This window comes from Ranitomeya variabilis, chromosome 8 (assembly GCF_051348905.1).
Source record: "Ranitomeya variabilis isolate aRanVar5 chromosome 8, aRanVar5.hap1, whole genome shotgun sequence".
NCBI classification, from domain to species: domain Eukaryota; kingdom Metazoa; phylum Chordata; class Amphibia; order Anura; family Dendrobatidae; genus Ranitomeya; species Ranitomeya variabilis.
Window position 1 is genome coordinate 4,400,796 of NC_135239.1, and position 14,087 is coordinate 4,414,882.

Sequence of the window (14,087 nt, forward strand, 5' to 3'; positions counted from 1 at the left end):
GCAAAAGAAGCAGAGTCAAAAAGCTGGTTTAGAATTTATAACACAAAACCAACAAGGCTTTGTTCACACGTTGCGCTTTTGCTACTTCTTCTGCATGCTGATAAAGTTTAGTTCCCCCCACCCCCCAAAAAATGATGATGCAACTTCCTTAGGTTTTTGCACCAAAGATGCATCAAAACTTGATAGCTTTCTTTTTTTTGCACTCACCCATTGTTTCTTATGTGTGAAAAAAAACACTAAAAGAAGCAAGTTTTCTAATTCAGTCAGGAAAAAAACAACGTGAGCAGATTCCTGACATCTCAGACTTTGCTGGGACTGAGAACCACTGCTTCACCGCTTCTGACCGCTCGCTATAGATGAACGTCGACACCTGCTGGGACTGAGAACCACTGCTTCACCGCTTCTGACCGCTCGCTATAGATGACCGTCGGGGCCTGCTGGGACTGAGAACCACTGCTTCACCGCTTCTGACCGCTCGCTATAGATGACCGTCGGGGCCTGCTGGGACTGAGAACCACTGCTTCACCGCTTCTGACCGCTCGCTATAGATGACCGTCGGGGCCTGCTGGGACTGAGAACCACTGCTTCACCGCTTCTGACCGCTCGCTATAGATGACCGTCGGGGCCTGCTGGGACTGAGAACCACTGCTTCACCGCTTCTGACCGCTCGCTATAGATGACCGTCGGGGCCTGCTGGGACTGAGAACCACTGCTTCACCGCTTCTGACCGCTCGCTATAGATGACCGTCGGGGCCTGCTGGGACTGAGAACCACTGCTTCACCGCTTCTGACCGCTCGCTATAGATGAACGTCGGCACCTGCTGGGACTGAGAACCTCTGCTTCACCACTTCTGACCGCTCGCTATAGATGAACGTCGGCACCTGCTGGGACTGAGAACCTCTGCTTCACCACTTCTGACTGCTTGCTATAGATGAACGTCGGCACCTGCGGGGACTGAGAACCCCTGCTTCACCACTTCTGACCGCTCGCTATAGATGAACGTCGGCGCCTGCGGGGACTGAGAACCTCTGCTTCACCGCTTCTGACCGCTCGCTGTAGATGACCGTCGGGGCCTGCTGGGACTGAGAACCACTGCTTCACCGCTTCTGACCACTCGCTATAGATGAACGTGGGCACCTGCTGGGACTGAGAACCGCTGCTTCACCGCTTCTGACCGCTTGCTGAAGATAAACGTCGGCGCCTGCTGGGACTGAGAACCTCTGCTTCACCACTTCTGACCGCTCGCTATAGATGAACGTCGGCACCTGCTGGGACTGAGAACCTCTGCTTCACCACTTCTGACCGCTCACTATAGATGAACGTCGGCGCCTGCGGGGACTGAGAACCTCTGCTTCACCACTTCTGACTGCTCGCTATAGATGAACGTCGGCACCTGCGGGGACTGAGAACCCCTGCTTCACCACTTCTGACCGCTCACTATAGATGAACGTCGGCGCCTGCGGGGACTGAGAACCTCTGCTTCACCGCTTCTGACCGCTCGCTGTAGATGACCGTCGGGGCCTGCTGGGACTGAGAACCACTGCTTCACCGCTTCTGACCACTCGCTATAGATGAACGTGGGCACCTGCTGGGACTGAGAACCGCTGCTTCACCGCTTCTGACCGCTTGCTGAAGATGAACGTCGGCGCCTGCTGGGACTGAGAACCTCTGCTTCACCACTTCTGACCGCTCGCTATAGATGAACGTCGGCACCTGCTGGGACTGAGAACCTCTGCTTCACCGCTTCTGACCGCTCGCTATAGATGAACGTCGGCACCTGCGGGGACTGAGAACCTCTGCTTCACCACTTCTGACCGCTCGCTATAGATGAACGTCGACACCTGCTGGGACTGTAAACCGCAGCTTCACTGCTTCTGACCGCTCGCTGTAGATGAACGTCGGCGCCTGCTGGGACTGAGAATCGCTGCTTCACCGCTTCTGACCACTCGCTATAGATGAACGTTGGCATCTGCTGGTACTGTGAACCTCACCTTTACTGTTTCCCGGACGCTCTCTATAGATGAACGTCGGCGCCAGCTGGGTCTGTAAACCACAGCTTCACCGCTTCTAACCACTCGCTATAGAGGAACATCGGCGCCTGCTGGACTGTAAATTGCAGCTTCACCGCTTCTGACCGCTCGCGATAGATGATGGTCGGTGCCTGCTGAGCCTGAACTGCAGCTTCACCGCTACTGACCGCTCGCTATATATGAACATTGGTGCCTGCTAGGACTGTAAACCGCAGTGTCATGGATCCCCACTCCGTGGTGTCACTAATTCGTCACGTATGTGCTCTCAGCACGTGACTTGGGGTTGTGCCTGCAAGGGTTAATCTATCTCCCCACTCTGTCCAGCATTCAACCTCTTTCCTAAGCTATAATGGGAGCATAAATCACACACCGACCCAGGCCACACACCCGCTCATGCACGCTGCCACCACTCACCGAACACACGAGCGAGGAGTCCCGGAAATATTAATAATAATATTGTCTACCACTCATAAGGCTCACACACCTTAGGCTATGGATTCATTAGAACATTCAAGGTTCAACTTGTTAAAGTTCATACTTTAATACAAAAAGGTTCAGTGCTTACAGTAAGAAAAAGGTCTAAAAATATGATAATAAAAAGACATACAACTTATGCAAAACAGTATAACATAAACAGGAGAAAACTTACAGAAATCATCTAACTTGGTAGTCTGCTTTCTGCTCCCTGAGGGGGGGTGAATATGGAGTTGGTGGAACACATCAGCTTCTCAGGCGGACCCCATATGTGAACACGATTCTAGGTATACAGGTCTAATTTATAGCTTTGGTCTGGAGGTCAGATTTCTAGACCAGCCCCTCAGGTTAATATCATAATTGCTTGTTTTTCATTGGACCACGGCCGCGCTTCCAATGAATATATTATTTCTCTTGTCCCCTTCCACGACAGCATAGGAGGATGTCTCCATTCCCTAATGGGGGGACAGGATGCACGAGAGGTTAAAAGCCCCTCCCTCCAAATTGCCAGTGTCTTTCCTGTCCCCCATGTGGTATGGAGAGGTCCTGGTATGCTGCGTGGCCGGTGACTGTGGCGTACCTGTAAGCTTCTCTGCCAGGCAGTTGCGGTCGGGGCTCTGCCTTCCTTCGTGTGTGCTGCTCCCGTCTCCCCTGGACTCGGGACCTTCCTGGCCCACCTGCGCCTCTGCGGAGGTAAAGCGGGCCAGTGATCCCCAGCGGTGGCCTCCATGAGCTCACCGCTTCTTCCTCCTCTCCTGTGCAGTGTTCGGCGTTCCGGAAGTGACGTCATGGTTGCGCGACGCGTCACTTCCGGTCCCGCGCTCTCTGCTGGAACGCACGCTGGAGCGCATGAACTTCCTGGTCTGGCCTCCTAGCGCCCCCAGGACTACCGACGCCGCACGGAGCACGCCTTTCCTCATGGAGGCCTGCTCCAGGACCCAGGGAGGAGGAGGGGAACATTTTATCACCTGCTCTGGGGGCTGGATTTATTTCTATATAAATCAGCCTGAAGACACCTCCAAGTAAGACTGATCCCTGTCATAATGGAGGGTGCTTCCTGCCGTGCATCTGCAGAGTCCAGCGCTAGCCCTGCTCCAGTAAGTCCGTTGCGGGGTGGGTCCGTGGCTAGGATTAGTGGGCTTCATATCCTTACACTACTCTCTCTCTCTTTGCACGGAGACAAGTCTGCCCAGAAAATACCGGCCAAAAAATCGTCTAAATGTGCAATCTGCAATGCAAAGCTTCCCTCTCTATGGGAGAAGAAGCTGTGTTAGGGGTGCACAGATAAAGTTATCAGAGCCGAACAACCTTCCCTCCTTGACGAAATCCGGGCCCTGGTCAAGCATGAAGTCCAGACTTCTATAGCTGCCTTCAATCCTTCTCCACCTCCTCCACAGCCACAGGGTCCTTCTCCTTCTAAAAAAAAAGAAAATACAATTTGAGGATTCGGCCTCTGAGTCCGATCACTCTTTTTCATCCTCCTCTGAAAAATGGGGTGAATCTTCGTCTCCTAAATTTTCGGAGGCAAGAAAGTATTTTTTCTCCTCCGATTATACTGAAGAATTGGTTATGGCTGTACGTAACATGATGGGGTTACATGAGGAATCTGTCCCGCAAACCATACAGGACGAAATGTTTGGAGGATTGAGGACAGAGACAAATTGGGTTTCCGGTACATAAAAATGTCTTGGATTTAATTTCTCAGGAGTGGGAGCTCCCCGAGAAATGCTTATCCACACCCTCTGAAATGAAACATAGGTTTCCATTAGAGGCAGGTTCCCCTTCTTGGGACATACCTAAAGTGTATATCCAGGTGGCGAGGGTAGCAAAGAAAACCTCTCTGCCCTTTGAGGACTCTTCACAATTGAGAGATCCGCTGGACAGAAAGATGGAAAGACTGTTAAAAAAGTCTTGGGAAACATCTACCTCGGGGTTAAAATCTAACATTGCTGCCACCTGTGTTGCCAGAGCCCTGTCTCGTTGGATGGATGAGCTAGAGAAGCGCATTTCTCAGGGTACCTCCAGAGGAGAACTACTGTACTCCCTTCCCATGCTCCAAAAGGCCTCAGCTTTTTTAGCAGACGCATCTATGGAGTCAATCAGAATCGCGGCAAGATCCTTAGTCCAGTCTAATTCCGCCCGCAGGGCCCTCTGGCTTAAAATGTGGAGTGGTGACGTTACCTCCAAAATAAAACTGTGTTCAATTCCCTTTAAAGGTGACTATCTTTTTGGGCCTGCCCTGGATGAAATCCTGGAAAAGGCCACTGATAGAAAAAAGGCCTTTCCAGAACAGAAGCCGGTCAGAAGACAGTTTTTTCGTGCCCCCCAGTCTAACACCCCTAAAACAAGAGGTAAAGGGAAGACGGGATGATGCAGCTATGCTAAGGGCAAAGGGAAGAATATCCTCATTCCCCAGCAGCAGCAGCACCAGGCACAGCAGGATAAATGACTCCGTTCCGGTGGGGGGGAGGCTCGCAAATTTCATCCATCATTGGCGGGCCATTACCACCTGTCAGTGGGTCCTCAATGTTATTCAGGAGGGCCTTCTCATAGGATTCATATTCCCCCCCCCCCCCCCCTCGGAATCTGAGGATTACTTTGCATTCGGTGATGATGACAGGCCTTGGGGATCTCCTAAGATCAAATGCGACCTCCCCAGTACCCCCCGAAGAATGGGGTTCGGGCCACTACTCTCGTCTGTTCCTGGTAAAAAAAACATCAGGCGAGGCACGGGTCATAATAAACTTAAAAGATCTCAACCATCATATTCTATACCGCCGCTTCAAGATGGAATCCGTGAAGTCAGCTATCCCCTGATAGGTCAAAATTATTTCATGGCTACCATCGATCAAAAAGACGCCTACTTTCATGTGCCGATCCATCCCCGACACAGAAAGTACCTCAGATTTGCAATACAGTTCAACCAACAAGTGAATCATTTTCAGTTCAATGTACTCCCTTTCAGCATTTCCTCAGCGCCAAGAGTGTTCTCCAGGATAATGGCAGAGGCCGTGTCTCACATCCGGAGTCTGGGAGTCTGTATTGTCCCATACCTGGACGATCTGCTGCTTATAGCCCCTTCGGCTCAGATCCTCAACAGTCATGTCTCAAAGACCCTCGACACCCTCAAAACCTTGGGGTGGCTCCCAAACCTGAAGAAGTCCCAGCTTCAACCTTCTCAATCAAGGAGGTTTCTGGGGGTTCTGTTGCACTCTGCAAAACAGAAATAATTTCTCCCGGAAGATCATCGTCGAGTGTTAATAGACAAGATCGTGGATCTCAGAGAGGACAGGTCTCCGACTCTACGGAAAAGTATGTCAGTCCTAGGCTCTATGACGGCATCTATTCAGTCGGTTGCCTGGGCTCAGGCCCATTCCAAAACACTTCAAGCTCACATCCTCGCAAACTGGGATGGAAATCCGGGTTCCCTGAACAAAAGGGTATATACTTCAGGGCGTGTAAAAGCATCTCTAGTGTGGTGGTTGAACCCCAAAAACATCCGCAGGGGTGTGAGCTGGTCACAATCCCCCCTTGTAACAAATACAACCGACGCCAGCAAGTGAGGCTGTGGAGCAGTAATCTCGCGCACTCCCTTCCAGGGATGCTGGAATCATGCAACAAGTGCCAGATCCTCCAATTTCAGGGAGTTGAAAGCAGTGGAGGAAGCCCTACTAGCCGCAAGCAGCCTAATATCGGGGAGTCATGTAAAAATTTACTCGGACAACACAACGGCTGTTGCTCACCACATCAGGGGAGCTCAAAGTTCAACAGTTTGAAAAATATTTCAAGCCGAATATTCTGTTGGGCAGAAAAACACCTTCTCCTTCTTACAGCAGTCCACTTGAAGGGGTCTTCCAACCTGCAGGCGGATTTCCTGAGTCGCCAGGACATTCAGCCAGGAGAGTGGAGCCTGAACAGAAGAGTCTTCAGGATGTTAGTACACAGATGGGGTCTACCAGAGGTAGATTTATTTGCCTCAGACCAAAATTCACAGGTCACAGCCTTTTTTTCCCTGAACCCCAGGGACAATTCCTTAGGAGTGGACGCTCTTGTCCAGGCATGGAACTTCCGATTGGCCTACGCCTTCCCGCCAATACAATACTGGCAAAAACCCTCTGAAAGATTCGAGAGGAACAGGTGCCAACCATCCTAGTTGCTCCGGTATGGGCAAAGAGAAGCTGGTATAATCTCATTATCGAGCTGCAGATAGACGGTCCAGTTCTTCTACCGGTAGATGCCGATCTTCTCCTCCAAGGACCCTTCCAGCACCAGAATCCCCAGAGATTGAACTTAGCGGCCTGGTTAGGACCTGGGCCTCAGTAAGTGCTAGAGGGCTGTCAGATGCTGTGATCTCTACTTTGCAAAAGCCAGGAAGCCTGTCACTAATGCAATTTATGCCAAAGTATGGAAGACTTTCTCGACTTTCTGTCTGCCCAGTAAACCGGATCCACTACATCCAAACATATCTCAAATTTTGGATTTCCTGCAGCGTGGGTTACAGTTGGGCCTTAGACTCAGCACGCTAAAGGTCAAGTTTCCGCTATCAGTGTTGTCTGTGTCCAGGATCTGGCCAATCACCGCTGGATCAGAAGATTTATGGTATCGGCCGTAAGATCGCAGCCTAGGAAACAACCCATGATGCCCTCATGGGACTTGAATATAGTACTCAGAGGGCTCACACAACCACCTTTTGAGGCTTTAACTTCCCGTTCTCCTCAACACCTGTCATACAAGGCCGCTTTCCTGGTAGCGATTATCACAGCAAGGCATGTGGGAGAGCTGCAAGCCTTATCGGTTAGAGAACCCTACCTGGTTATAACAGACGACTCTATAATTCTCCAGCTTGATCCATCTTTTTTGCCGAAGGTGGTGTCTGATTTTCATCGCTCTCAGAACATTATTCTTCCTTCCTTCTGTCAGAACCCGGCAAACCCCAAAGAAGAAGAGTTCCACTCTCTCGATGTTAGAAGGACTATTCTATATTATCTTGAACAGACTAATTCTTTTAGAACTTTACTCCCTGATGAAGGAGTCAGTGACTCTGAAACGCGTAGGATTAGTTGGTCCTGTGTGCTACTCGTAGCTCCGCAGCTCAGCAGCTTTGCAGCTGGTCACGTGTACATATCACGTGACTGTGACGCCACACAAGGTCCTGCACCTTGTCGGCTTCAGCTCTATAGACGCGGCCGCCACTGCCTGTGCACGGCAGTTACCAAGCTCTGGGAGAGTACGCTAGTCACCGGCCGGGACAGCGTCTCCTACACTACTTTTTTGCTCTGCAACATATTGGATATTTTTGGAACAGAGATTCAGAGAAGGCTTCAGATACCAACCTTTCAGCGCATGAGTGAAGGACCTTTCTGCATGTCAGCACTAGGACACAGATCTCCTTTTCTTTGATATTAAGGTAAATACATCTTGTTAATCACAGTCCTGTATGGGGAACCTTGTTTTATGACATTTCCCAGTATTTTAACTATTTTAACTATTTATGGCTTCATATAGGTGAACTTAGCGCAAATATCACATATTGTTTTCTTTGATTAACCATTTCTGGGACGATTGGGAGTGATTTCGTCCATATATTTGCTGCTTATTCACCTGGAGCAACCAAGCAGCGCCGTATGGTTCATTTTTAGACTAATTCTTTTAGAATTTATCAAAACCTGTTTGTCCATCTGTCGGGTCAGAATAAAGGAAGGAAAGTGGCAAAAAGCACTATTTCCAGCTGGATCAAAAGAGCCTTACATGAAACCTATCTGGCTCAGAACTTGACTCCTCCAATTAAAGTCAAGGCCCATTCTACAAGATCTACTTCAGTGTCATGGGCAGAAAGAGCAGGCGCTTCCATCGAGCAGATTTGCAGGGCCGCAACTTGGTCTTCACCACATACCTTTACCAAACACTACAGATTGGACTTATTGTCCAATAGGGATATAGTCTTTGGCTGGAACGTTCTCCAGGCTATTGTCCCCCCCTAGTGCAGAATTGGTTGGTACTCCTCTTATGCTGTCGTGGAAGGTGACTAGAGAAAGTAGAATTAGACTTACCGGTAATTCGGTTTCTAGGAACCTTCCACGACAGCACTAATTCCCTCCCTTTCCTTGGATTTATCCTGGGTTTATTAAGGTAGCTAGTGCTATGGTATCCATTGTAAGTCACTGGCGATTTGGAGGGAGGAGGGGCTTTTAACCTATCGTGCTTCCTGTCCCCCATTATGGAATGGAGACATCCTCCTATGTTGTCGTGGAAGGTTCCTAGAAACCGAATTACCGGTAAGTCTAATTCTACTTTTCTCTTGAGATTCTTTGTATAAATGTTCTCACAGAGATACTATCAGGCCGTAATTGACATCTCTTCCAAGAGCTAGGAGGTGTCAAGTGTTAGGGTACCGTCACACATTGAAATTTTCATCGCTGCGACGGCACGATTCGTGACGTCGCAGCGTCGTATAATCTTCGCTCCAGCGTCGTAGACTGTGGTCACACTTTGCAATCACGGCGCTGGAGCGATGCCGAAGTCCCCGGGTAACCAGGGTAAACATCGGGTAACTAAGCGCAGGGCCGCGCTTAGTAACCCGATGTTTACCCTGGTTACCAGCGTAAATGTAAAAAAACAAACCGTACATACTCACCCGTCGGTGTCCTTCAGGTCCCTTGCCGTCTGCTTCCTGCTCTGAGTGCAGCCGTACAGTGAGAGCAGAGCGCAGCACCGCTGTGATCTGCTCTCACTTTCCGGCCGGCACTCAGAGCAGGAAGCAGACGGCAAGGGACCTGAAGGACACCGACGGGTGAGTATGTACGGTTTGTTTTTTTACGTTTACGCTGGTAACCAGGGTAAACATCGGGTTACTAAGCGCGGCCCTGCGCTTAGTTACCCGATGTTTACCCTGGTTACAAGCGAAGACATCGCTGGATCGCTGTCACACACAACGATCCAGCGATGTCAGCGGGTGATCAAGCGACGAAAGAAAGTTCCAAACGATCTGCTACGACGTACGATTCTCAGCAGGGTGTCTGATCGCAGTAGCGTGTCAGACACAGCGATATCGTAACGATATCGCTAGAACGTCACGAATCGTAACGTCGTAGCGATGGAAATTTCAATGTGTGACGGTACCCTTACCCTTTCTTCTTGGTACTAGCTTGACCCCCTGGTGAGATTGGAGACAGAAGCCTGCTTGTCTCAGGAAAATACATATTAACACCTGGGTGAGACATGCACCCAGTAAAGGCATCCAGCACGGTTCTTGCATACACCCGGTACAGGCATCCAGCATGGTTCTCATGTACACCCGGTACAGGCATCCAGCACTGTTCTCACATACACCCGGTATAGGCATCCAGCACGGTTCTTGCATACACCCGGTACAGGCATCCAGCACGGTTCTCACGAACACCCGGTACATGCATCCAGCACGGTTCTCACATACACCCGGTACATGTATCCTTTATGGGTCTCGCACTTGCCCTGTACAGGTATCCTTCATGGTTCTCGCACTCGTCCGATACAGGTGTGCAGCATTGTCCTCGCACTTACCCGGTACAGGTGTCCTTCATGGTTCTCGCACACACCGGCACAAGCATCCAACATGGTTTTCGCATTCGTCTGGTACATGTATCCTTCATGGTTCTCGCACTCGCCCGGTGCAGGTATACTTCATAGTTCTCGCACACACTGATACAGTCTTCCAGCATGGTTCTTGCACTTGCCCGCTACAGGTATCCTTCATGGTTCTCGCACAGACTGGCACAAGCATCCAGCATGGTTCTTGCACTCGTCTGGTACAGGTGTCCAGCATGGTTCTCGCACTTGCCCGGTATAGGTATCCTTCTTGGTTCTCGCACACACTTGGGTACAGGTGTTCAGCACACATTTTTCTACAACATACCTGACTACAGGCGTCCAGCATGGTTCTCGTACACAGCCTGTGGTATACACCTTATAACTGGCGGATAATCTGTCCAGAAAGTTTCTTATGTGTAAGTGATCAGCTGACTCTAATCTGATCCCCATTATCCACTTTACTGGTAATCAACCAAAGTAGAGGCTAAACACAGTGTGCGAATCACTGGAGATATAACCCAATCACACCATATGTCACATATCACATCCCCAGTACAGACACAGACAGTTGTAACCAGAAGTTTCCATCCACTATATATAAAGACACATCTGCAGGTTTCTCTCAATATCTGACATCAAATCAGAATAAATCTTTCCCGTTTTAGGCCAATTAGGATTACCATAGTTATTATTTGACTGAACTAGAATATAGCACTGGCGCTTACCACCGTAGGGTAGGGAAACTGGTTCAGAAGCCGCTGGTGATTAGAACAGGTTCTGTGTATATACCTGTTGGAAAGACGGGTATGCTATAAAAATGGTGTATAATCGCCACGCTAACTGAACTGTAGTGGGGATGCACCGAAAGTGATTAGTACCGAAACTGAATTTAAAATAAGGTTTGCTTAGTACTCACTTGTTTGTATAAGTGGCATGAAAATGTGTAGGTCAATCAGGGATTTCTGCTGGCTGGTGCAACTGTTAAAAAGGATATCGCAATTATACTGTTTCTGTGGTTAGCTGTGCAGGGGGTAGTGGATAGGCAGTATTATGTTGCTGTGCCGGCCTATCCACTACCCCCTGCACAGGTCCTGTAGTGCACGCTATACCACCAACGAGATCACTAGTAAGTACACTTCAACATTTACAATCCTAGTATTCCGTATATACCAATGGGCCCGATATTTAACTCCAGGGCTCAGAGGAAAAGCTCTGGAGGCGTTTCCTTCTACCCCTCGAGACCAAGATGGAGATTATGAGGGCATCAATCAGGCCCTGATAAAAAAAAAAAGTACCTGCTGGCTCCTAAGGTCTACTGTAAAAAGTTCTGGAACCTCCAACGTGGACCACAAGACAGCTACCGTGATGTGGTGCATGGGCTCAGAATCCACTTTGACCAGTGGACCCAAGGACTGTCAGTGACCACCTATGAGCAGCTAAAGGACCCGATGGCGAAAGACCAGTTTCTACATTTTTGTCCGCCTGAGGTGCGACAGTTTGTGATGGACCGGGAGCCAAAAGAGGCGGATACCGCAGAGCAGATTGCCGACACCTATGAGGCCAATCGTAAACCAGAGGTGCAGAAGCCGGTCACTGCCAGCTGAAAGAGGGTAAGCCATCGACCACCATCCCTGCCCCTGCCAGCCGACCCTCAGGAGGCCTTGTCCCCTTACCAATGCAAGGCCTACATCTGATCCACGCAAGTGTTATTTCTGCAGTTGGACTGGACACCTCAGTGCCACTTGTCCAGAAAAGCAGAAGAAGAGCCCCCCTTCCAAGGCCCCAGGGACTAATGCAGCAGTTCTTTTGTAGGTGGGGCAGTTGGGAGGGCCTGTGAAAATTTGCAGACTGTCACCATGGGAGGCACTGTCATTGTAGGCCTCAAGGACACCAGGGCCGAACGAACCCTCATCCAACCCGAACTGTTAGCCCCTGAAGAGATTATCCTGGGGAAAACCCTGACTGTCACCGGCATTGGGGGTGTCCGCTGCCCCTTGCCAATGGCCCCGGTTTTTATAGATTGGGAGTGGGGTGAAGGAAGTGGGCGTGTCCAAAAACCTACCTACAAACATTTTGTAGTGTTAAAGTTAATTATGTGAATTTTAATGCTTTATATGATAACTAGATGGTGGCCCGATTATACCGCATCGGGTATTCTAGAATATGCATGTCCTTGTAGTATATTGCCCAGCCGCGTAGTATATTGCACAGCCCATGTAGTATATTGCATAGCCCATGTAGTATATTGCACAGCCACATAGTATATTGCACAGCCACGTAGTATATTGCACAGCGACGTAGTATATTGCACAGCCACGTAGTATATTGCACAGCCACGTAGTATATTGCCAAGCCCATGGAGTATATAGCACAGGCCACGGAGTATATTGCCCAGCCCACGGAGTATATAGCACAGGCCACGTAGTATATTGCCAAGCCCATGGAGTATATAGCACAGGCCACGGAGTATATTGCCCAGCCCACGGAGTATATAGCACAGGCCACGGAGTATATTGCCCAGCCCACGGAGTATATTGCCCAGCCCACGGAGTATATAGCACAGGCCATGGAGTATATTGCCCAGCCCACGTAGTATATTGCACAGCCCACGGAGTATATACTCACCTTCCGTCCGCAGCTGTCACCACCGCATGTCATGCAATGTTTCCTGCTGTTGCGGCCGTAATCACTGACCGTGGCCGTCATCACTGACCGCGGCCGCAAATGTAGTCCCCGGCTTTTGGCGGCGGTAGGCCCAACAGCGCCCATAATCCCGGCTGGCTCCGCCTTCCTCACGGCGACTCCGCCCCCTTTGCAGCGCTTCTGGCCGGGCCTGTACAGAGTGGGCAGGGACTTGCTCTACATAGTTCCTGGCCTCCTTGCCCTTTTGTCTCTGGCCACTGACTGGCTGCGACCCACGGCCGCTAATTTAGTTCCCGGCTTTTGGCCGCAGTAGGCCTAACAGCGCCTATGGTCCTGGCCGGCTCTGCCCTCCTCATGGCGGCTCCACCCCCTTAGCATCACTTCTGGCCGGGCCTGTACGGAGTTGGCGGGGACTCGCTCTGCATACTTCCTGGCCTCCCCTGCCCTTTTGTCTCCGCCCACTGGCTGGCCGCAACCAATGAATATCTGCTACAGACAGACGGAAGTGCCCCTTAGACAATTATATAGATAGATGATGTATCTAGAGGTACAGGAGGGCTCAGCCATGTCACGCTGCGGGGTGTTATTGCTGAGGACCCCCTAACAGGAGCAAGCGTCAGTGCTAAGGGGGATGGGCACGGGAACCATAAAGCAGGTGATGCCGTGCAACTGACCAGTGTCATAAAGGAAGGTTGGCCTGGCTGATGGTAGCTGCCCCATAATTAGCACTGCTCCTGAGGTAATAGGGAAGGATGGGGAGGAATGTTGTGGATTCTGTTTTTGGGCTCCCTCTGGTGGTTACAAGTGGTACTGGGTGACTTTGGTGGGTTGCTGTCTCTGGTTTCCACCTGTCCATCATAGGCTGGGTGTTTCCTATTTAACCTGGCTTTCCTGTCATTCCCTTGCCGGCTATCAATGTAATCAGAGTGTCTCTGTTTGCCTCTGCTACCTGCTCCTATAATCTGCTGGACAAGCTAAGTTCTGATTTTCCTGTTTTTTGTGTTCTGCCTTATCATGTTTTTAGTCCAGCTTGCATACATATGAATCTTTGCTGCTGGTTGCTCTAGTGGGCTGAAATTACTCCCCATGTACCATGAGTTGGCACATGGGTCCCAGTAATTTCAGGATGGTTTTTTGAAGAAAGGGTTTTTCGCTGACCGCCTAGATCTCTTTTGTATCCTTCTGCTATCTAGCTTTAGTGGGCCTCATTTTGCTAAAACTGTTTTCATACCTGCGTATGTGCCTTCCTCTTAATTCACCGTCATTATATGTGGGGGGCTGCTATCCCTTTGGGGTATTTCTCTAGGAGGCAAGCGAGGTCTGCTTTTCATCTTCTAGGGGAAGTTAGTTCTCCGGCTGGCGCGAGACGTCTA

General features: G+C 50.1%; 1 protein-coding gene across 3 annotated transcripts in view; it reads left to right on the forward strand.

The window, feature by feature from the left end:
* Positions 1-14,087, forward strand: part of CCDC24 (coiled-coil domain containing 24) — a 174,686-nt gene that overhangs the window by 61,191 nt on the left and 99,408 nt on the right. The gene's annotated exons all lie outside the window — the stretch shown is intronic.